The sequence below is a fragment of the Eschrichtius robustus genome, chromosome 4 (genome assembly GCF_028021215.1).
Source record: "Eschrichtius robustus isolate mEscRob2 chromosome 4, mEscRob2.pri, whole genome shotgun sequence".
NCBI lineage: Eukaryota > Metazoa > Chordata > Mammalia > Artiodactyla > Eschrichtiidae > Eschrichtius > Eschrichtius robustus.
Window position 1 is genome coordinate 146,724,036 of NC_090827.1, and position 22,317 is coordinate 146,746,352.

The 22,317-nt window shown below is 38.6% G+C and overlaps 1 pseudogene; it reads left to right on the plus strand.

Moving 5' to 3' along the window:
- The first annotated feature begins 19,754 nt into the window (after positions 1-19,754).
- LOC137763555 (ferritin light chain pseudogene) lies at positions 19,755-20,441 on the plus strand (annotated as a pseudogene).
- The last annotated feature ends 1,876 nt before the right edge of the window (positions 20,442-22,317 follow it).

A 22,317-nucleotide genomic window follows, 5' to 3' on the forward strand; every position in this document is an offset into this window, starting at 1 on the left:
TGGGATCCCAGGCAAGTTCATCCCTGTCACCACACAGCTGAGCACTTACCCAAAGTCTGAAGGCAAACACAGGGAGAAACTGGCATCGGAGAGAAAAGCCAAAGCTAGTGTGACACTTTCACTTCATTTCAGGATTACCATCATCATCATCATCATCATCATTTTCATGATTATGTCATCATCATGTTCTTCATCATCCTTTATATTCATACTGCACTCTATAATGGTTTATTAACATGCATGTCACTTCATTTGATGACCTGTCAACAAGTACTAGGAAGCATCTTAAGAAACTGAGTGCTGGGAAAATGGAGAATTTGGACGACTTTGTCCTTTTAGACAGACTGCTTTGTAACTGTCCACGCATGTGAAATTTCTCTCACAAAATAGATTTTAAAACTTTTGAGGTCGTCTGTTATGCCTCCTGTAACTTTTTTATTACACAGATGTCTAACACAGAGACACGTTTATAGAAAACAATCTGCAGATGACTGGTTAATGGAACTAGAAATAAAACCAACACCCTTCACCACAGAGTCCAATGACTAGAACTTGGGTTGAAAGTGGAATCAACTACAGAGGAACTGCAGGGGTGCTGCAGCCCTGATGACCTCCCTGCCGCTCCTGATGCTAATGACCATGCCCTCCTTCCTGAACCCTCCATTCCCTTTGTTTCATATATCACTGCTCTCTTCTTGGCTCTTTGAAGCTTCCTTCTCAGTGCCATTTTATGGCTTTGCTGACCCTCCACGGATGTTCATGCTCCTGAGTATTTGCTCATGATATTCTTTTCTGGCTTCCTCTCTGCTTGAACTTCTCACCTTCCCAGATTCACCTCAATACTGCTTCCCTTCTAAATTCTTTCCTGACCATCCAGGCTGGAATGACTTGCTCTTGCCTCTTTTCTTTTTAAAAAATACTTTTAGTTTTTCAAACAGGTAATGCATTCACAGGGTTCAGAAGCCAAGAATATACATAGGCATGCAGTGAAGTCTCCTTTACACCACTGTTTTCTGTCACCCAATTTTTCTTCCCATTGATTGATTGGTCGATTTTTGTGTTTCCACAGATACCTAAATAAGGAAACATGAGCATAATTTTCCTCTGGTTTTACACAAGTGGTGGCGTACTACACAGTATGTTTTGCACATTGCTTTTTTTTTTTTTTTTTTCACTTAAAGTTGTGCTTTGGTGAGAGGTGCTTTCCTATTAATACACAGAGTATGGCATCATTCTCTTATATTCTTTTATGTTTAATATTTTATTGTAGGGTTATAAATAGTGTATTTTAATCAGTATCTTATTGATGGAAATTTAAGTTGTTTCTAACTTGTGCCATTTTGAGCAATGATACAGTTAACAGTCTAATAATACGTTTTTGCACATATGTAGTATTATACCTACAGAGTAAATTGGAATTGTTCTATGAGAGACTATGAAATTCTGATAAACATTTTCAATAGTCCTGCATGTATGTGTTGTAGAAATTTATATTTTCTCAAGCAATATGTGAAGTGCTTATTTGTCTCCCATTCTTGATAACACAGGATTATCAAACTTTCCTATCTTTGTCAATCTTAACAGGTAAGAGATGCTATTTCAGTGTAATATTAATTTTCATTTCTTTTATTATGATTAAGGTCGAGTACCATTTCTTAGTTTTAAAGGTCACATATATTACCCTTTTAATGAATTATTTGTTTATATCATTTCCACATTTTTCTACCAGATAATCTCATTTATTTATAGATGCTCTTTACATATTAGGGAAATTAGATCTTTTTTCCATTAAATGAGCTGCGATATTTTTTTCCGGTTTGTGCTATTTGCTTTTGATTCTGTTCATAGTAACCCACCTCATTTTCTAGCTGCTATTAACTATTCGTTGAACTTATTATGTCATAAATGTTTCTATATTTGCTATTACAAACAAACAAATATTGCTGCTGTTAGACTTTGAGAATCTCAAGAGCACATATCATTTCTTATTCAATTTTCCATGACTTTTGTACATGAGCACAATGCCAGGCACCTAAAGGTCAGCAATCAATTTTCTGTGAATGAATTGGTGTTCGCTTTTTTTTTTTTTTTTTCTTTTGAGCTTAAATGAATGCTACACTGGAAAGGTTAAATTGGTGTTAACTACATTTATTAAATAAACAGCATTTACAGCACTGCTTTGTTGTGGCTCTATGTTTCCTTTTCCCACTCTATTGATGCTTAACTGATCAATAACAAGCGGAAATTATTCAGCAGATTGGTTTTTACTTGGGGTCCAATTCAAAACATGTCATGAGAGTGTGTCTGTGTGTGTGAGGGTGTGCGCACATGTGTGTGGGAGACGGAAGTGGAGGAGGCATGTTCATGGAACCATTTAAGGGCCTGAGCTTTTTTTTTCTTTAATCTATAAAAGAAATAAGTGCCAGAATACAGCCTCCTGGAACACACTGAAGATTTTGTGCCAAGATTCCCAGTCCCAGAAATCTATTTAGAAATTATAGCTTTGAAGTCAATCAACAGAAAATTCAAGGAGGTAAGAGACTTGCCCTTCAGTGAATCCAACATCAATCAGGACTACCTCTGTTTGTTCTTTATTTTCCTCCTTGCATATCGTAGATACAAATTTTAAGATATCTTTTTTAGAAAAAAAAATGAAAATTTAATTTTCTAGGATCAGCCACTTATTCTCATACTACTGCTTCTCAAGTGTTTCTGTGGTTGAATGAAAATACAAGGACGACGAAGGTTGTTGTTTACTTGGTCAGCAGGGCTGGAAGGAAGGCGTGGAATTCCACACACACGTTCACCCATAACTTTCTCTTTGGTTCAGACCTTAATGAGAAGCCAAGATGTCCCCTCGCTTTGTCTGGATTCGAGGTCTCTGTGCTAGCATGCACTGGTTCAAGAGCAATTCACCCAGACTCACCTTCCCTTTTCGTTTGTTTGTATCTTTCTTTTTTTTTTCTCTCTTTCTGTCACTGATAATTGCAGGAAAAAAAAAGAAACAGTTTTCCCATGGTGCTCAATAGCAGTCAACTATGCCAGGGCAAGGACCCCTTTTCTAGAAAATGAAATATAACATATGGAAGGAAACTAAGAACTCTTGTCAAAATTCTTCCACTGTGAAACTAGTAACATTCCACAAGAAAATATAATCATGCCAAGGGTTTCCTTCTTCAGTGACTCTCACATAAACTGCAGTAGGAGAAAAAATCTAATGTTCAGCTTCATAAGCCGTCAGTGCCATTGGCTACCTAAACCCATTCATATTCGATTATTTTCAGCCCACTGCAATTTCTATACAGCCCTGGTTGATATTTCTTTGGTTCACTGAATAAAACATTCACATCAGCCTATGACTGTGTTGTCGCTGTCTTTGCTATAATTAACATAGCAACAGATTAAAAAATACTACTTAAAATAACTGGTGTGCAATTCACTTCCCAACAGAATACACATAAAAAAGATTATCCCACAGAGAGCTGCCAAACGTACTGTAAACTGGAAGGATTTCAATATCCCTTAAACACTCGGCTAGAAGCTAACTGAACCACATCTCTGCTGTCAGCAGAGCATGAAACCCTGAGATCTGTTTCAGTTCCCATCCAGTCTCTGCCAGTTAAAACTAAAGACTTCCACAGGGTAAATACATATTTCCATTTTTACTGGCATTGTCTACTTACTCTTTTCCAAGCAATATATTTCCCTCTCAAGGATGCTTGAGTCTTTTATGACGATGACATTCTGAAAAGCACTACGGTCTAACAAACTTTCCCAACTTTGATCACTTTCCCTCGTCTCTACGAAGACTTTCTTGGGTGCACACAGTTGTGAATGGCACCGTAAAGAAAATCTAATAGACCCCATCCTTTTTCCAATGAGAATATATCACAGAAAAATACACACACACATACACACACTATCTAGAGAAAGAGAGGGAGAAACGAATGCAGACGGTAAATCTGCTCCACTGAACTCCTATTTCTTATCAAATCAAATTCAATTTTCTCAGCATGTCATTCAGAGACTTCCACCATATGAGCCTAGATTATCTTTCCAGGCTGTGTTCTAGCAATCTCCTGAATGTATCTCCCATTCCTAGTAAACCAGATTACTCGCATTTCCTGTGACATTGGCACTTTCCCATTATTTGATCCGACCTCCTAAATAAGCAGAGAATCAGGGCCCTGGAGTCAACTCGTCTAGGGTATGGGGTGTTAGATGCCTGCTTCAAAGGGAGGGAGGGAGGCGCCTAGGAAGGAAAAGGTGTTCCTTGTAATCTTATCAATAGGCAGCTGGTGTGCCGCTAAGAAAGTGATCTGAGCCAGAGCATTTTTCAGAGTTGCTGAGGAGGAAAGTCATGCAGACCATCCAAATAAGTTGTCAGTTGAAATGAGTGCTGCAGAAATAAGGTTTCTGTGATGAAACCAGGAAGACAGAGATAGGGCAGGAGGCATTTTAAAGTGGAGGCACTGAGATGCAATCTAAAGCTGCAGAAATGAGAGGAGAAATGAAATGACTTCCTAATAGTGACTGCTCCTCTGGGCGGCTGGGGACAGAGAGTTAAGGATGTGAATGGAACCAAGTGCCACCTCAGGGCTCCTATTCATGGCATTCTTTCTGCAAAGGACATCTTCCTCTACTGGTTCCAATCACATCCAGCCTTCACAACCCATCTCAAACAGCACCTTTTCCATGAAACCTGTTCCTATCCCTTCAGAAGAGGCCACCCTTCCCTCTTTTTCACTTCATCAGACATGGTTGGTACTTCCTTACAGCCTTAGGTAGATTGTATATTACAGTCTTCCAGTTTACTTGTCTCATACTTTTACTATATTATATACACTGTAAACCATGCATTTATTCTTAATATCAGCTGTAGCAACTACAAACCCTGATGCATAATTGTTGCTCAATAAATATTGTTAATATTATTTTACTAACATCTGGGTAGGGAACAAAGATTTGCCTGATCTCTGGAACAAGGAAAAGGGTATCAAGGTCCAAACATATCTCTGGATGTTCTCCCAGTTGTTCAGTCTCACTGGCATTCCCACAATATGTTTTAGAGAGATAACTAGTTACGTTCAGCTTATATTGAATATTTACCTACAATTCCTTATGGGCCTAGTCAATCAATTTGCTAATTTGTCAGAATAAGATTATTCACTATATTCTCAAGGTACACAGAGGATGCTTAATAAATATCACTGCAGAAATATAGAAATGTCCGTTTTAATATTCTCTCCAGTTTTTCTTAGCACAGCCAGGAAGCCATTTCATCCCACCTAAAAGTCTGATACCAAGACTAATTTTAGGTTATGTTATGATTAAAATTTAGTTTGCTATTTTATTTTAGTTAACAATTATTTCTCACTATATTATCTGTTTGTTAAATGCATCATTTTGAAAATATATGCTTGAAATACATATTTCATAGAAACCAGTGGTAGGATCCACAGGAAAAATCTTACACTGCTATCAGGAATAAAATACTTGAATATTGTCTGTAGTAGTTGCTAGGAAGATTGAGGTCAAATTTTCAGCCAAGCTATAGCAAAGCCTATTGGACATTAGGAAATATATTTTATGGTTAAAAATTATCCCCAGATTTATTTTACTTTTCCTACTTATTTCTCTATTTTCCAATTTTATTACTTAAAAAATTGGTATTTTATAAGTCCCTTTAAATATTTTTTTATTTTAACAATGAAGGGCATAAGTAATAAACACATAAAATTAATCTACTCTTATTGACACTTCGATATCCTGAAGTCAAATATATTACACAGAAGTATAATACTATTAAATAAAAAAGAAATTGCCACTTAGGTCTATTTTCTTAAAAGCAGAATGATTTCAAAACTAGCTGGAGGGTTCTGGAAAAATTTATTGATCTCCTAATTTGCTCCAAATATTGAGAGAAGCCATTTATTCATTTTTATCTCCTTTTTTTCTCTAAAGGGTAAGGTAAATAAAACTCTTACCTGGTCACCTCACTTTTACAATTCTATCATAAAGTAGGAAGGTGAGAAATCTTGGCTTTCAAAATTCCTTGCAATACTCACAGAGCTGGAAGATTATAAGAAATGCAGAGTGGTCATATTCATTAAGGACCTTGTTTTCCAAGACTATAGGCATGCATCAAGAAAATAAACTATAAATATGATACATTATTGGCCATTCAGCATTTGAAAGACCTGACACCTTTAAAACATGTAGTTCTCTCACTAAAATAAGATAAAAACTTAGAAGAGAATTTGAAGCTGATGAACAGCAAAATCATTGCAAGTGTGATGAAATTTTATCATAACTTCTTTTTATTTCCAAAACTTTCCTATCCTTAGTAATGCTATGTTTTGCTTTTATTTGTATACTTTTATTTCCAATTAAAATGTTTCAAAACTTAATGTTTTGACTAAAAACCGTCATTGAAAGGCCAGTGCAAAATATGAAGTCTCACAAAAAACAAAGTCTTTTCCTTAAAAAACTAAAAATAGAACTACCATATGACCCAGCAATCCCACTACTGGACATATACCCTGAGAAAACCATAATTCAAAAAGACACATGCACCGCAATGTTCACTGCAGCACTATTTACAACAGCCAGGACATGGAAGCAACCTAAACGTCCATCGACAGATGAATGAATAAAGAAGATGTGGTACATATGTACAATGGAATATTCCTCAGCCATAAAAAGGAACGAAATTGGGTCATTTGTAGAGAGGGGGATGGACCTAGAGTCTGTCATACAGAGTGAAGTAAGTCAGAAAAAAAAAACAAATATCGTATATTAACGCATATATGTGGAATCTAGAAAAATGGTACAGATGAACCTGTTTGCAAGGCAGAAATAGAGACACAGATGTAGAGAGCAGACGAATGGACATCAAGGGGGGAAAGGGGAGGGTGGGATGAATTGGAAGATTGGGATTGACATATATACACTATTGATACTATGTATAAAATAGATAACTAATGAGAACCTGCTGTAGAGCACGGGGAACTCTACTTAATGCTCTGTGGTGACCTAAATGGGAAGGAAATCCAAAAAAGAGGGGATGTATGTATACATATAGCTGATTCACTTCACTGTACAGCAGAAACTAACACAACATTGTAAAGCAACTATACCCCAATTAAAAAAAAATAAAACTTAAAAATGTGTTTATACAAACTATGAGGCTTTTTACGAACCGGTTATTTAAATGTGTGGAAGTGAGCAAATGTTATCTTACTGCTGACTCAAAAGAAGACACTTGCTGTGTGGGCAGAGAACGTGGAAGCTGTTTGCGAGGGAAGAGTTTGTCACCTAAATTAATGTGGTAGACTTGCCTCATAAGCTATCTCCACCACCCTGCTTTATGACTCTGCTGGGAAGAGTCAAGGTCAATATTCCACTCATTTAGAACATACAGAGCCTATTTATTTACTAAGGGACTCACATCCCTTCATGTAGTCAGGATACAATAAGACTCAGATTAAAAGCTTCTTTAAGAAATCAGTTATTCAGGGACATGAATCAACTACTAAACTTGAACAAATATGTCAAAATCCTGCTCGTTCTCCTCTGTTACTGAATGCCACGACTAGCCTACCCACACAGAGGAGATGGTCACCTACCAACTCAGATTTCAGCGCGGTTGAAGAGGCTCCTTCCCCCAATGCAATACTGTTTCCCTCTTTATGTGTTCGTTGAAGTCTTGATTTCTATTATTTTCCCCCCAAATCCTTTAACAAGGAACAAGGCATTCCTTTGCTCAATTAGACTTAAGAATTAAACTCCTTTATGCAGAAGGAGTGCTGTATTCAATATGGCGACCACGCTCTCAAAAAGCAGAAAGTGAAAGCAGTACTTGGAGACTAACAGAGAACAAGAGACACTGAAGTGTCAGAAACAAACTTTAGGGGGTCAACGTTTTGTTCCTGGTTTTTGCTGAAGGTAATAACATACTACATCTACCTAGGATAAGGATTGGAGAATTAGTTCTGAATATTTAGACCGATGATTTCTATTTATAGGAAATAATCATGGCTGGTCATAAAAATAACTGAATACTGAACAAATGGACTCTTCATGGCCCTGTGGGCCAGTTTCCAACAGTGAACATAATCTTCGTACCATTTTGTTCCCATAGATGCACAAAGAGTTGCTGCTTCGGTTTTCTTGCCCAGAGAATTGGTCCATTCAGCTCATCCATATGGTGCCCTAGATTCTACTGAACAGTCGATGAATCATGTGGGTGAATGGCAGTGGACCACTTCTACATCCTCATTTTCTTTTCCATTATTTGGGGTTTTAAAACTTTAGCTTGAGTTCATTTTGATTGCTAATTATTAAGACTCTATAGCTGGTTAGAATTGCTGAGAAGGAGCTGAGAAGATGGTGGAAAAAGGCAAGAAGCTGGGAAAAGACTCAAGGTTGGTATGGGCATGTGACCAGCCGGGTTGCCCATTTCCTAGCGCTCCAGAGAGATCTCTATATTAAACCTTTTCTGCTAAAGTCTTTGCTTCAAAACCAGACTAATTCTCTAACAACTTCTTTCAGAGGATTTTTTAAAAATACTCATTGTGCACCAATTATACAGGAAGCACTGTGACAGACTTTCAATTACAAAAATATTTTTAAAAAAATAATTCCTGCTTTCACGGAGCTCAGGGTCCTTGTGAAGGTCACCATGAAAGCCATACAGCTGAATAAAACCTATTATAATAACTGGTGGCAGATTATGAAGAGATGAAACTGTCTCAGAAGATAAGAGATGGAAGGGTTATCTAGCAGGAAAAACAAAGATCATGAAAAAGGTAGCATTGGAAGGAAGTCTTAAAAAATTGTGATTGAGAAATATAATGTGACTTCAACATATGAGAACCAGGGAATCACTTCCAATTCCTCACCACCTGAGGGTGCGTAATACAATTGGGGGTTTGTGTTTCCATCCTATGCACTTTTAGCTACTTCCTGTTTCTATTTATGCACCGTTGGCTGGTTGGCTGGAAACTCTGCTACCACGTGTTCATCCTTACTCGTCTTTCATTCTTTATAAAAAATGATTCAACTTCTATAAACAGATTTTCTCATAGGTTTCTATTTCCCTATAATTTTATCATCTTTAGGCCCTTCCTTGACCATTTGTATGCCCTATAAATTCAGCTGTAATGGGGCTCTCCAAAGGGCAGAAGTATCAGACCTGGGGCAAATCAAAATTGGTTTTCCTTCTCCCCTATGAAGTATGGTTAAAAAGAACATCAGTGAAATCTATGAAGAAACTAAACAGAGAGGAGATCTCACAAAACCAACTGAAATGAAGCAGAGTAAGGCCTGCTTCTTCCTCTTGTTGAAGGAACACTGTCATAGAGGAAAGAGTAGGGACTCGGCCACTGGGAGCCTCTCCCACCTTTTCTCCCTGTGCTTTCCATGTGATACAAAGCAGCCAAACCCTTGGTACCCACTTCAGGCCTGGATTCAAGTTGCATCTCTGTGCTTGTAAAAGCCCTCCATTCAGCTGGAACAGAGGAGACTAACTTAGTTGTCACAGCAGATAAGAAAGCGCATGCAGTAGAAGTGGAGGTGGCAGAACAGACAAGAACACACGGGTGTCGCGGAGGGCTTTCAGCAACCTGAAGCAGAAGAAATCGGGCAGAGCACACACAACACAACCCGGAGCAGAAATGCCTTTGTGTGTTCAGCACACATTCATCACCCTTCCCTCTCCGCCCATTCATTCTTCAATAACTGTATCCTAGAAATTGATGCTCTGTCTCTTCCATTAGTTATATTTTCATGTGCCCAGATGTACTTTTGCTCTCAACCTCTTGGCATAAGAAACAGGAGGACAGAATGGCCACTATTCTCCTGAAAAGCAGATCCCATCTTCAGTAGCTTATTGAAAGGCTGACAATAGTTCATTCCTACCAACCACTTCCAGAAAGTCAGAGAAGGAACAGCCTAGCACCCTGAAGGAGAAAGTTAATTTCTCTGTGATGTTTAAATGTACAAAAAGAAAAATCTCTACTGCAGCCTTGGCTATAAACTGCACAAACAATAAATTGTTTTGAAGATTGATTAAGCTTGCAAGAGTTGCTATGACCATTAATCAATGGCATCAACAAATTTTACATGACATAAACAGAGCAATTGTGAAAAATCAACAAGCACAACTAAATTTGTTTGTAATCTGTTCCAACCATCTTAGACAGCTCACGAAAATGGAAGACAAAACAAGTATTAAATGGTAGAGAAGTCTAAGTATTCTGATTTTCATTACTACTGCACCAGCAGAGTTTGATTTTACATTGTAAAATTTTAGGGTAAATTTTGGTTTAGAATGTGTTCCCATTTTCAAGGATGTAGTTTTCTTAGGCCAGAAAACATAGTCTGCAATAACTGTAAGTTTTTTTTCCTCTATATTTTTATATCTTTGACAATAATACTTTATTTTACCCCTTTTCTCACCCTGTATTTTTTCTGCCTACCAGAATAAATTTGAGGTGAATGAGTAAGCTATCCAATTTAGCAAGCATTTTCTTTTATTTTTCAGGATTTATTTATTATTTATTTATTTTTATTTAATTTATTTTTTTGGCTGTGTCGGGTCTTAGTTGCGGCACGCAGGATCTTTCATTGGGGCGTGCAGGCTCCAGGGCACATGGGCTCTGTAGTTTGCGGCACAAGGGCTCTCTAGTGGAGGCGCAAAAGCTCAGTAGTTGTGGCATGCGGGCTTAGTTGCCCTGTGGCATGTGGGATCTTAGTTCCCTGACCAGGGATCAAACCCGCGTCCCCTGCATTGGAAGGCGGATTCTTTACCACTGGACCACCAGGGAAGTGTCTGGAAAGCATTTTCTTTTTAAATTTATTTGTTTATTTTTGGCTGCATTGGGTCTTCGTTGCTGCGTGCGGGCTTTCTCTTGTTGTGGCGAGCGGGGGCTACTCTTCGTTGCAGTGCGCAGGCTTCTCATTGCGGTGGCTTCTCTCGTGGAGCACGGGCTCTAGGCACGCAGGCTTCAGCAGTTGCAGCACGCGGACTCAGTAGTTGTGGCTCGCGGGCTCTAGAGCGCAGCCTCAGTAGTTGTGGCGCATGGGCTTAGTTGCTCTGCAGCATGTGGGATCTTCCCAGACCAAGGCTCAAACCTGCGTCCCCTGCATTGGCAGGTGGATTCTTAACCACTGCGCCACCAGGGAAGCCCCATTAGCAAGCATTTTCAATCATTAAAAAGCTGATGTAAAGGTAGCTGAATATGACCCAAGAAAATAGAATGGATCAGTAGGATTACCTGAAACTTACATCATCCTAAAGCAGAGGGGTCATCTCTGATCTTTTCTGCACCTCTTATTATTGCCTAATACAGGATATGGCATAGAATAGGTTCTCAGAATTGCTGGGTGAAATTGGTTAAAGATGAATATGCTTATGTTGTAAGAATACAGTAAATTTTGTTACCCACCTCTTTCAACATGGCCTCTATGGAAGCAGGAGACCATCCTGCCTCTTGGGACTAAGCCTTGAAAAGTGGATTTGCCAAGGTCAATGTCAATAAGGCCAGTTACAGGATCATCCTTAGTAATCAGATCAATCTGTGCTGAAAATTTAGTTCTATATGTGTGAATTAGAAGTGATCTTATTAGAGTTTTATTTTTTAATTAATTAATTTATTTATTTATTAATTTATTTATTTTTGGCTGCATTGGGTCTTTGTTGCTGCACGCAGGCTTTCTCTAGTTGCGGCGAGTGAGGGCTGCTCTTCGTTGCGGTGCACGGGCTTCTCATTGCGGTGTCTTGTTGCAGAGCATGGGCTCTAGGCGCGCAGGCTTCAGTAGTTGTGGCACGTGGGCTCAGTAGCTGTGGCTCGCGGGCTCCAGAGCACAAGCTCAGTAGTTGTGGTGCACGGGCTTAGTTGCGCCGCGGCATGTGGGATCTTCCCGGACCAGGGCGTGAACCCGTGTCCCCTGCCTTGGCAGGCGGATTCTTAACCACTGCCCCACGAGGGAAGTCCCAGAAGTGATCTTATTAGGGTTTTAAAGTGTGAGACCTGACCGCAGTTTAAATCAAAATATCTCTTCAAGGAGGAGTCATGTATAACAGGAAGAGCACTGAGGTAGGAGGTGGCTGACAGAACTCTTTCTTGACTGTGTCATTTTGAATGAATCTCTTTAACTTTCTAGGTCTCAGCATGCTCATCTGTAAAATGAAACAAGTTGAACCCCCAAATCTTCTATGTATGTCAGGGTGAAACTTTTTAAGTAGCCTGTTGCCTTTCACCTAGTAAACCAACAAATGTGAGAAATAACCATAACGAGGTCTTTAAAATTTACCTTTAATAATTATTTAATAATAACAATAACTGAAATAAAAATGTGATGAAAGGGCACATCTTATTTGATTCCTTGCCCACGGCCTTGTCTTTCCTCATCCTTTTTTTTTTTTTTTTTTTCCTCATCATTTTTTCCTCCTCTTTCTGATGCTGTTAGAACCTGTGGGAGACCGAGTGAGTGTACTTCTGGTCCCACTCTGACTACCGTGTGGGCTTAGTTTCTCGGATTTCCCCACAAGATTCTATTTGTCTGCCTGCGCTAGCACTTCTGTGATTTTTAGTAACTGCTTCTCTAATCCTCCAACATCACCCTTCCAGAACATCATTTCCTCAGCAAGCTCCCACATTTGCCTATAGTCTAATTTCTTCCACAAAATCTAATAAATCTTTTATTCCCATGGAACTTAGAGTGGCTCTGTTCTCCTAACTGAAAGCTGATGGGTACAGTGGCATGACATACCATGGTGACCACCAATTATAGTCTCTGACTTGTTGGCATATGTTGAGTCTCTACCTTCAAATCTCTTTGTCCTCAAGAAGGTACCCCCAAGAGAAAAGGACAGTGAACTTCCCTGACAATGTGATACATGCAGAATCACTGCATACCTATATACCTATTCTTTACCAGGTGGAACACAAGGTCTTAAAGATGCTTCCTGCTAAAAGGAGATCCTCGCCTTTTCTGCGAGTATGAGAAGAGAATTCGTATGAAAGAGAAGTGTTTCTGGGCAGTTCTCTTTTTTAGCACCACTTCTAAAATTGTTCCTGAAGGTAAGAAGGAGTCAGGAAAATGGTTATCAGGTGAAACTCTTGTCAGTGTCCCCAAAATCTTCACACATTTTAAAATCCATTCATTCTCTCCTCAGAAAACTTAGGGTAAAATGCAGAAAATAATAAGAAACTGAAAAATAGATATGAAGGAAGCATTTACTTAATTAAAGTCAGTATCAATAGACGTAAAACATACTAAAGAATAAAAGTAAAATTCTATTTTATTGACAAATGGATTTCACATTGTTCAGTGACGCAGAAACCTAATCACTAGTGGAAGTGAGGGAAGGTATGACCTTCACTACTTTGAAAGGCACTCTGTCTTCTTTGCCCAGTTGTTTTTCTAGTCCCTTTCTAAGTGCCAATGCCCTATCAAATGCTCAAATGCAAAAACTTGAGTTCAAGTAATTGTCAACACTCATCTGGACTCTTTTTTATTCCATCTTACATTTCTAAATCATGTTTATTTCATAACTTTAAACTCAAGCCAGATGAAATCCCTTGACAAAGGAATTGAATAAGTCCAGATTGATCTCTTAAGTGGATCAATAGAAACTTAACTGAAATGGATTGGGGATTTTATCAAACTTGATATAGTAGAACACTAATAAGATCACTTCCAATTCACACATATAGAACTAAATTTTCAGCACAAATTGATCTGATTACTAAGGATGAATGGTCACCTTTAATAATGGATTAAGGTGGTAAAGAATTATCTTTTTATACAAAAATCCTAAACTATTGGAGATTGCTTTAACTTTTCTTCTTATATTGAACTTCACTTGTTTCTTACATGGTCAGGTTTGAGTTTAGGATTGTTTTAATTTTCATAATTTGACCTGAATTTTTTAATTCAGAAATATCTTCTGAGGTATTCTCAAAAGGGAATTTTGTAACAGCCAGAAAAGCCATGATGATACAAATGTACTGCTCCAGTAAACAATAACATCCCTAAAAGCTGTTTGTAAAATAATGCAAATAATAGTTAATAAAGCTGTCAATATGACAGAGGATTGTACATTTGAAGTGTTAGCTTTGTCCATTTTGTGACTATTAATATGATAATCCAGACACATATTTCTTAGAAGATCTGTTACACGTTAGAATTTATTAATATTATTCATAAAACATATGCATGAAAATTTGATGATCAATCTTCCAGTTGGTTGGGGTAAAGACTTAATATAGTGATGAATAAAGGCCAAAAACTGTATCTCTCTCCAATCCATTTGAAACATTAGAAGGTTCATCCATCCAACATCCATCTCCTCATTCCTACATTCAGTGACTAGCTTCTGCAATGGTGTCAAGTGTTGGCTCAGAATGCTCCCAGCAAGTTTCACTTTTCTTCAACAAAGACAAAGAGTGGTGCTATGAAATGGTCAGATCCTAGGAGATTTTATTGGACACTATGTTAGTGAATGCATGTGAATGTACCTTTTCCAGACCTTTTCTTCCTGGGATCATAGAATAATGTTCCACGACCTAAACCCCTTGAGAAAATCAGTCAGTCAATCTCTGTCTCTCTGTCTCTCTCTCTACTTTTCCTCTATCCCTCCCTTTCTCTTTGGTCTCTCTTCGGGTCTTTAACTCTACTGACTCAAAATCTCCCCATCTTACATTAGGTAAATAGATCCAAAAGCAGAAAGCTTCTCTATGCCTAAGAAAATGTTCAAACACTCAACCAAGGCTTTGTACCTTGTTCCTGCATGCTCCTTTGCTTACTGGTGGGTGTGCTCTAAATTAGAAATTCTTAAACGTATTTGTGCTTCAGCAAGGAAAGAACAAGATAGAACATGTGGTCTACTTTCTGCTTCTAGGTTCTTAGAACATAGATGGTTTAGACGGAGAAAATCCATCTAAAATGTTCTCTGTCCTTTTGGTTCAGGATAACTCACAAGAGTTTTATATTGGAGTAGGGGTCTGAAGCCCTAGAACTTCTGCAGTGTCCTTGTCCCTTGGGATTCCTTCTCTGTTCATCTTTGCCCAGAAGCACACACACACAAAGGTTGATTTGTCTAGTGTAGATCTGGATATAAATGTGTTCCTAAAACTAATACCACCATAAGGGTCACACACATCTTTCAACACTGGGAACTATAAGAAATATAAAAATGAACAAGATATTATAAATATTCTCAAGTGACATGGAATTATCCCTGATTTCCCTGAAGTCAGTCTCCTCATGCAGGACTCTTAATTTTTATGTTGTTTTGAAAATAAGTTTATTGTATTTTTTTCTAAATGTAAAAGTAATGATGTGCTTATTGTAAAGTAAATATTTGGAAAATATAGAAAACTAAAAAAATAAAAGAAATAGAAACTCATATATAGTCCCACAACCCAGAGAAAATCATTAGGCTTTAGAGAGAAACTACTCTGTGTTTAAGTTGAAAAGTTCTGGAGCTGAAGTGCTAAACTGAAAATTTCTTTCTGTTTCTAGACCAAAGCCCAAATAATGGTCACATATTTTGAATATTCAACGCAAGTAAAGGCCACCATTTCAGAAAGAAGAATGGTCAAGATATCCAAGAGACATAGAATAGGTACCTCAATTTTTATTAAGAGTTAACTGATCCCATCCCCATTCCACTCACCCATCCTACCTGATTATGTTGGAAGGAATTCAAAAGAGAGAGAGAGGGCAAATATACATGGTCTAACCATCTATGAGAAAGAGGACACTCCCAGCTACCGCCAGTACCAGACCACTCCAGCCCTGCACAGAGAAAGCCCCTACCCATTTTCAAGTGTATGATAAGGCCTCTTTGACTTTGAGCAACACATCTCCTAAAAGCACATTAAGTGGACTATCCCTACCTCTTCTGCAATAAGGAGTCAAGAGGTTCTGTGGGGAGATAGGGTTTGAGCTCCTTTGAGAGACCAAAACCATAGTATAGGATGTGACATGAGTATGGGTAAGTAAAGTGGAGTAGTGGCAAAAGTTAATTAATGTGAGATAGTGGACAAAATGAGAGCTGAGGGTCATTGCTTGCTGTGAGATCAAATGTTACTACTTCCCTTCTTTCAGTGACCCTCTTGGAGGGATGCTTTAACATCCCCACTCTGCTGAACCTAGACTTGCTTTGGCCAAATAAATGTGTGTGAAGTGGTGTGAGTTAAAGAGATGCAGAGTTTTTAAGAGCCTATTTGTGGTTTGCCATGCCTCTTTTCTCCTTCCAGCTAGAGATGGTTCCACTACCCTAAGTTCTAAAGGAAATACAAGGAACAGAGTCAACACTAACCAGCGAAGGATATTAACATGAGAAAAATAAACATTTATGGTTATAAGTTAATAGGACTTGTGTGTTGTTTATTACTGTAGTGCACAATAGCCTATTCTGATGAATACATGCCAGGTGCCAAAGATTTCACAAACTGATGAGAGATAGATAATAATAGATGATACCAACAAGAAGGGGTAGAGCAAACACAACTGTAAGAACTGAGCTGCAAAAGAGATTTGTTTTTTTCACATAAGAGTGAAAGGTAAACTTCTGGCAGCTGCACAGACTCAATTTTTTCACTGTGTATTTGATTTTGAGTCATACATTAATTTTACTCAACGTAATACTGTGAGCGTTTCTCATGTTTTAAACATTTTTGGAAAGCAACATTTTTAATGCTTATGTTCTATCCCATTTATTTACTTATTGTGCCATTGACATTTGTCTCCTATTATATACCATTTCAATGATACTATAAAAAATATCATTATCTTGATACTCAAGTTTTGAATATGTAATTTTATTACCTTAGTTGACTATGAATTTTACTTATTTAAAATCTCTTTTTGTACTGTCCCTTGCATTAGATTGTAGCTCCTTATATGCACATATTATGTCTATTATTTTCTCTTAATTTCTCTTGATATTTATTCCAGTAAATGACAGAGAGCTAACACATATAGTAATTATAACTAGCCAACTAACCAAATAGTGCTATGAACATACTTTTCCCTGACTCTTATAGAGATAACTGACAAGATGGTGGAGTGTTTTCTTAACAATAGCTGCTGTATGGGTGAGGTAATTGCATAAACTTTTATATTTACTTATAGGAAGGCTAACTCTGAATTTTATTCTACATTTGATACAGATGGCCAGGCTCTCATCAAAGTTCTTTAGAAGACAAATTAAGAAAAATGGCAAAAGCCAGTATTTTAATACATCCAAATCCCTATTTCCCTTCTTATTCAATAACTAAAAGCTATTAAACACAGTAAGATTTTACAAAGTCAAGATCATGACTGATTAAGTGTGAAATAGAAAAGTCTGTGACTGAAAGAAAAACTAAAGTCTATACAGTTAATCATCTGTAGACGACACATATTCATGGAGAAAATCTAGATAACTCCATCAGGGAGTGAAGGGAAAGAACTAAGCTTCACCCCAATTATCACGTATGCTATACAATTAGATTCTAAATTCACCAAATGTAATGTGTAGATAAAATAGAGTGGGGTGATAGTTGAGAATGATAGCCAAATTTCTGACTTGAGCAATGAGGTGAATGGTGATACCATTCTCTAAGAGAGGAAAATCCAGGTTGAGGGGCTGGGTTGAAGGGGAAATGTCTCACATCGTCATGAACCTATGGAAAAAATGTGAGGCCAGGGTGTCTGACGTGTATATGTGCATTTATCCATTTGTCAGTTTGGTGGTAATTTCCCATGTTTATCAACCTGGTTGGCGCAGGTTGATAAGTATCTACCTGGTATCTAATCCTATTCATTAGCTAGTTACATACTGTGATTTAAACTTACAAGAGAATAGAAAAGCAGTGGAGAAACAGGAAAATGTTTTACCAAGGCGGGAAAGTAGGGAAAATAAATGCTTACACAATAATACGCTTTAACTCATTTGGAGTAAGTGCTGGCCATTAAATATAGTCAAAACAGTTACCATGCTGAGAATTACAGGGTCTTAAACATGTCTTTAACTGATATCTGACATGTTAGAGTGTAATGGTGGGTGGAGAGAGGAGTATCACAATAAATAATTGAAGATAAATTCTAGGCCTCTCAGCAATGATTTCTTATGTGTTATTTTCACTTAAACACTGAAAGAAATGACAAAGGCATAAAAAGAATGAAAACCGACTTAACGAAGTCTTTTTTTATACAGTTCAGTAATGCTGAATCTAAACCAGTTTCCAGACAAGGCAATTTTGGCACCAGAGCCACAGCTCAGGACTGGTTTGCTGGGATCGAAACTGAGATGCACTTCTAGAATTGTCTTTATTAGAATGAGTCAAAAAGGTGACTATCTTCATATCATCTACTTTTTGTGTTTTTTCAACTTGATGGTGTCTCCAAAATCCTTTTCAACTTACAAGATTTATTCTGTAGGTAGAAATGTGCTTCAGATTGGTGTATACTTAGTTACTTCAGAGTTTTGAGTGTAGCAATAAATCTAAATAAAGAAACACTACAGACTTTCAAAAGTTAAGGGGCCTCCAGCCCAATCTAGTCTACTTTTAGCTTCTAAGAGTACTTCTATCTGAACTGCCAGTGATCCAAATTCACATCGTCTTTGCAAAATCAAAGCAAGTCAAAGATTATGCTGTATTGACCTCCCATACCCCAAGAGTTGTCTACGAACAAAAGTTGCTTCAAGAAAGGCAGTTGGCACTGGATATTAATTCATTCATTCAACCATTTTATTGAGGATCTATTTAATCTCAGACATCATGTCGTACTGATATAATCAAAATATTATGCATCTTCCCTATCTCTCTTTGGGACCTAGATATATGGCTTCAATTGCAAATTTTAAAATACTGGGAAAGTCAAAGCCTTTCTCACAATTGATATGATTCCAGAGCCCTACTTTATCTTGAAGTCATCTTTTTTCCATACCCATCCATATCTGAAACTTAGTTCCTTTAACAGAAGATATACACACACACACATCTGCCTATTCTCAAGTTTAGTAATGCTGTTAAAAATACTGTATACTCCCGGGGGCTTCTCTGGTGGCGCAGTGGTTGAGAGTCTGCCTGCCAATGCAGGGGACACGGGTTCAAGCCCTGGTCTGGGAAGATCCCGCATGCCGTGGAGCAACTAAGCCTGTGTGCCACAATTACTGAGCCTGCGCGTCTGGAGCCTGTGCTCAGCAGCAAGAGAGGTCGCGATAATGAGAGGCCCGCGCACCGCGATGAAGAGTGGCCCCCACTTGCCGCAACTAGAGAAAGCCCTCGCACAGAAACGAAGACCGAACACAGCCATAAATAAATAAATAAATAAATAAATAACCCCCCCAAAAAAAGTTAAAAAAGAAAAGAAGTTCCCCAAAGGCTTCTGATTTAAAATATATATATATATATTGTATACTCCCAAGTATAGAATTATATGGCAGAATGTACAGCCTTCTCCCTTCTCTCTAGTTCCCTGTCTCTCCCCATTAAAACTCTCTCCTCTTCTCCACTCTCCTTCACCTCTCAAGACCTAAGCGGCAGTGCACCCGATGGTCCTACAGATCTGTCTCCTGCTTCAACAGTGTTTAGATGCACCAGACCCAGGGACGCCCCTTGCTTCAGTCTCTGCCCACCCTCCAACCTTTTTCCCAGTCTCAACCTTCCGAATCAGCCACTCATCTACCCTCGGCCACCAGGACCTGCCAACACCATGTTTTGATCTTAACTCCTTATTACCGATCAACCATGAGCTCCCAGATTCATCAGAATTATTCCACTGAGGTAGAAGCTGTCGTCAACCACCTGGTCAACAGGCATCTGCGGGCCCCCTACACCTACCTCTCTCTGGGCTTCCACTTCGACCACGACCATGTGGCTCCGGCCAGCGTGGCCCACTTTTCCTTTCCGCGAAATGGCCGAGGAGAAGCGAGAGGGCGTCCAGCGTCTTTTGAAAATGCAAAACCAGCGCAGCGGCTGCGCCCTCTTCCAGGATGTGCAGAAGCCGTCCCAAGATGAGTGGGGTGAAACACAGGGTGCTGTGGAAGTCACCGTGCTCACGGAGAAGGACCCGAACTCGGCCCTTTCGGAGCTGCACGCTGTGGGTTCCGCCTGCAGACCCTGCCTCTGTGACTTCCGGGAGAGACGCTTCCTGGAGCTGCAGGTGAAACTTATCCAGAACATGGCAACCACCTGACCGACCTGCGCAGGCCGGCTGGTCCCCAGGCCGGGCTGGGCGAGCATCACTTGGAAACACAGCCTCAAGGACAGCTAGGAGCCTTTGAGGAGCCCCTCTGGTGTCAGGTTTTCTGCCTGAAGCCCCTCTCTGCAGCCACTAGGCAGCTTTTTAACTACCCTGGAGCCCTCGCCCAAGCCTTGGACCAAATGGAAACAATAAAGCTTTTAGCAGGAGAAAAAAAAAAACAAAAAACCTAAGCAAATTCTTTTCCTAGTTGCATGCCTGACATTTCTGTCTTATTTTACTGAAATGTTCTGACTCAAACCCAAGTCTCTCTCTCGTCTGTGACGTTCGATTTCCCAATAAAATCTCTAATGTATAGAGCAAGGTTGTTCAACAGAACTTTCTGCAATGAAGGAAATGTTCAATATTCATCTGGTCCATAGAATAGCTACTAGCCATATGTGACTACTGAACATTTTAAGTGTAGCTAATACAAGTAAGGACCTGAACTTTAATTTTAATTAATTAAAGTTTAAATAGTCACATATGGCTAGGGGCTACCATCTAGAACAGCACCACTCTAGATCAAGTAATCTTTGCCAAGCATTCGAGTACCTGCTTAATTATCAGGGCTATATTGGCAACCGAGTCATTAAGTGTATCTTTACAGACCTCATTTTCTTCACGTTAAATATTCTAATCTCTTAATGAAAAAATGCCAAGGACTGAATTATCAAACCAGACTCACTTGAACCAGAGTTTCAAACTTTAGTAATAATTTTGAGTTTAAAATTAATCCATGGAACAGGCAAAGCAAAGAGAAATCTGGAATCCCTAGTGCAGGTCCCCTGGTGCTTTCTTGTCACATCAATACCTTCCGGCCCTGATGAATGTAGGAGATCACTAACAACGTATGTGACTACAGTACCTACACAGAAGGGATCTGTTTTAATCCTGAAATTCCTTCATTTTATACCAAATAGCTTTCATAACATTTCCTAGAAGGCCATGGCCACACATCCATAGATTTCATTCCCCGCCCCCTGCAATCCACAGACTATCATAAGCAATCATGGACAGACCGGGTGCATCGGCTCAAAGTATTCCATAGATAAAAGACTCTCCCACTACTGAATGCATTAGTGCTTTTTCCAGGAGTTCTGTAATTAGAATGTGTATAAGAAGACTGACTGGGTCACCTTCGTTCTTTCTTGGAGGCATTTTCCAGGTAAAGGAAGAGAATGCATTGAAGACCTGACGCTTAACCATTTTCTTCCTACTCAAGAAACTGTGTTCACTGATACTCTGTTGAGTCCTAACTTATATGCATCCAACAGTTAGGCAGCTATGGTGAGAATGTATTACTGATTAAGCATTATCCAAGATGTAGTTCCATATTTGGTCCAAGTTCAACAATCCCAGGGGAGCACTGAAAATGAAATCTTACTATCAGCTGCAGCTTACCTGGACTATGGAAATCTAGAGTTTTGGTGTCCAATATAGAAGCCACTAGCCACATATGGAGTTCTTGAATGTGGCTAGTTCAAATTCAAATGTACTGTAAATACAAAAAGTGCATCACTTTTTGAAGACTTAGTATCAAAAAAGGAATGTGACACAGCACATTAATCATTTTTATGTTAATTACATGCTTATATGAAAATATTTTGGATATATTTTGTCAAATAAAACATATTATTAAAATTAATTCTACTACTTATTTTTACTTTTTTAATGTGACTACAAGAACATTGAAAATTACCTATGTGGCTTGTCTTTTGTGATTCACATTATGTTTCTGTTGGGTAGCACTGGTCTAAAATATTCTATTTCAAAAACCCTTTGTTTGCCAGTTAAAGTTCAAAGCCTCTTTGTGATCTCTTCAAATTCCCAGATATTACATTTCCATGGCTCTTTTGCCAAATACCTCCTCTATACACACTGTCTCTGTTCTGCTCTATGTTAGCTCAGCCCAAAATTCATAACCTTTATCAGTTATTAATTTAAAGGATAGGATGTATAAGCGTTGAAACATTATTGACAATTTATGGACCGGAGTTGCATCTTAAGATCTCCTGCCTTCTCTTTGCCGTCTTTTTATTCTTCGTTCATCCTTTTCCTCTCCTTTCT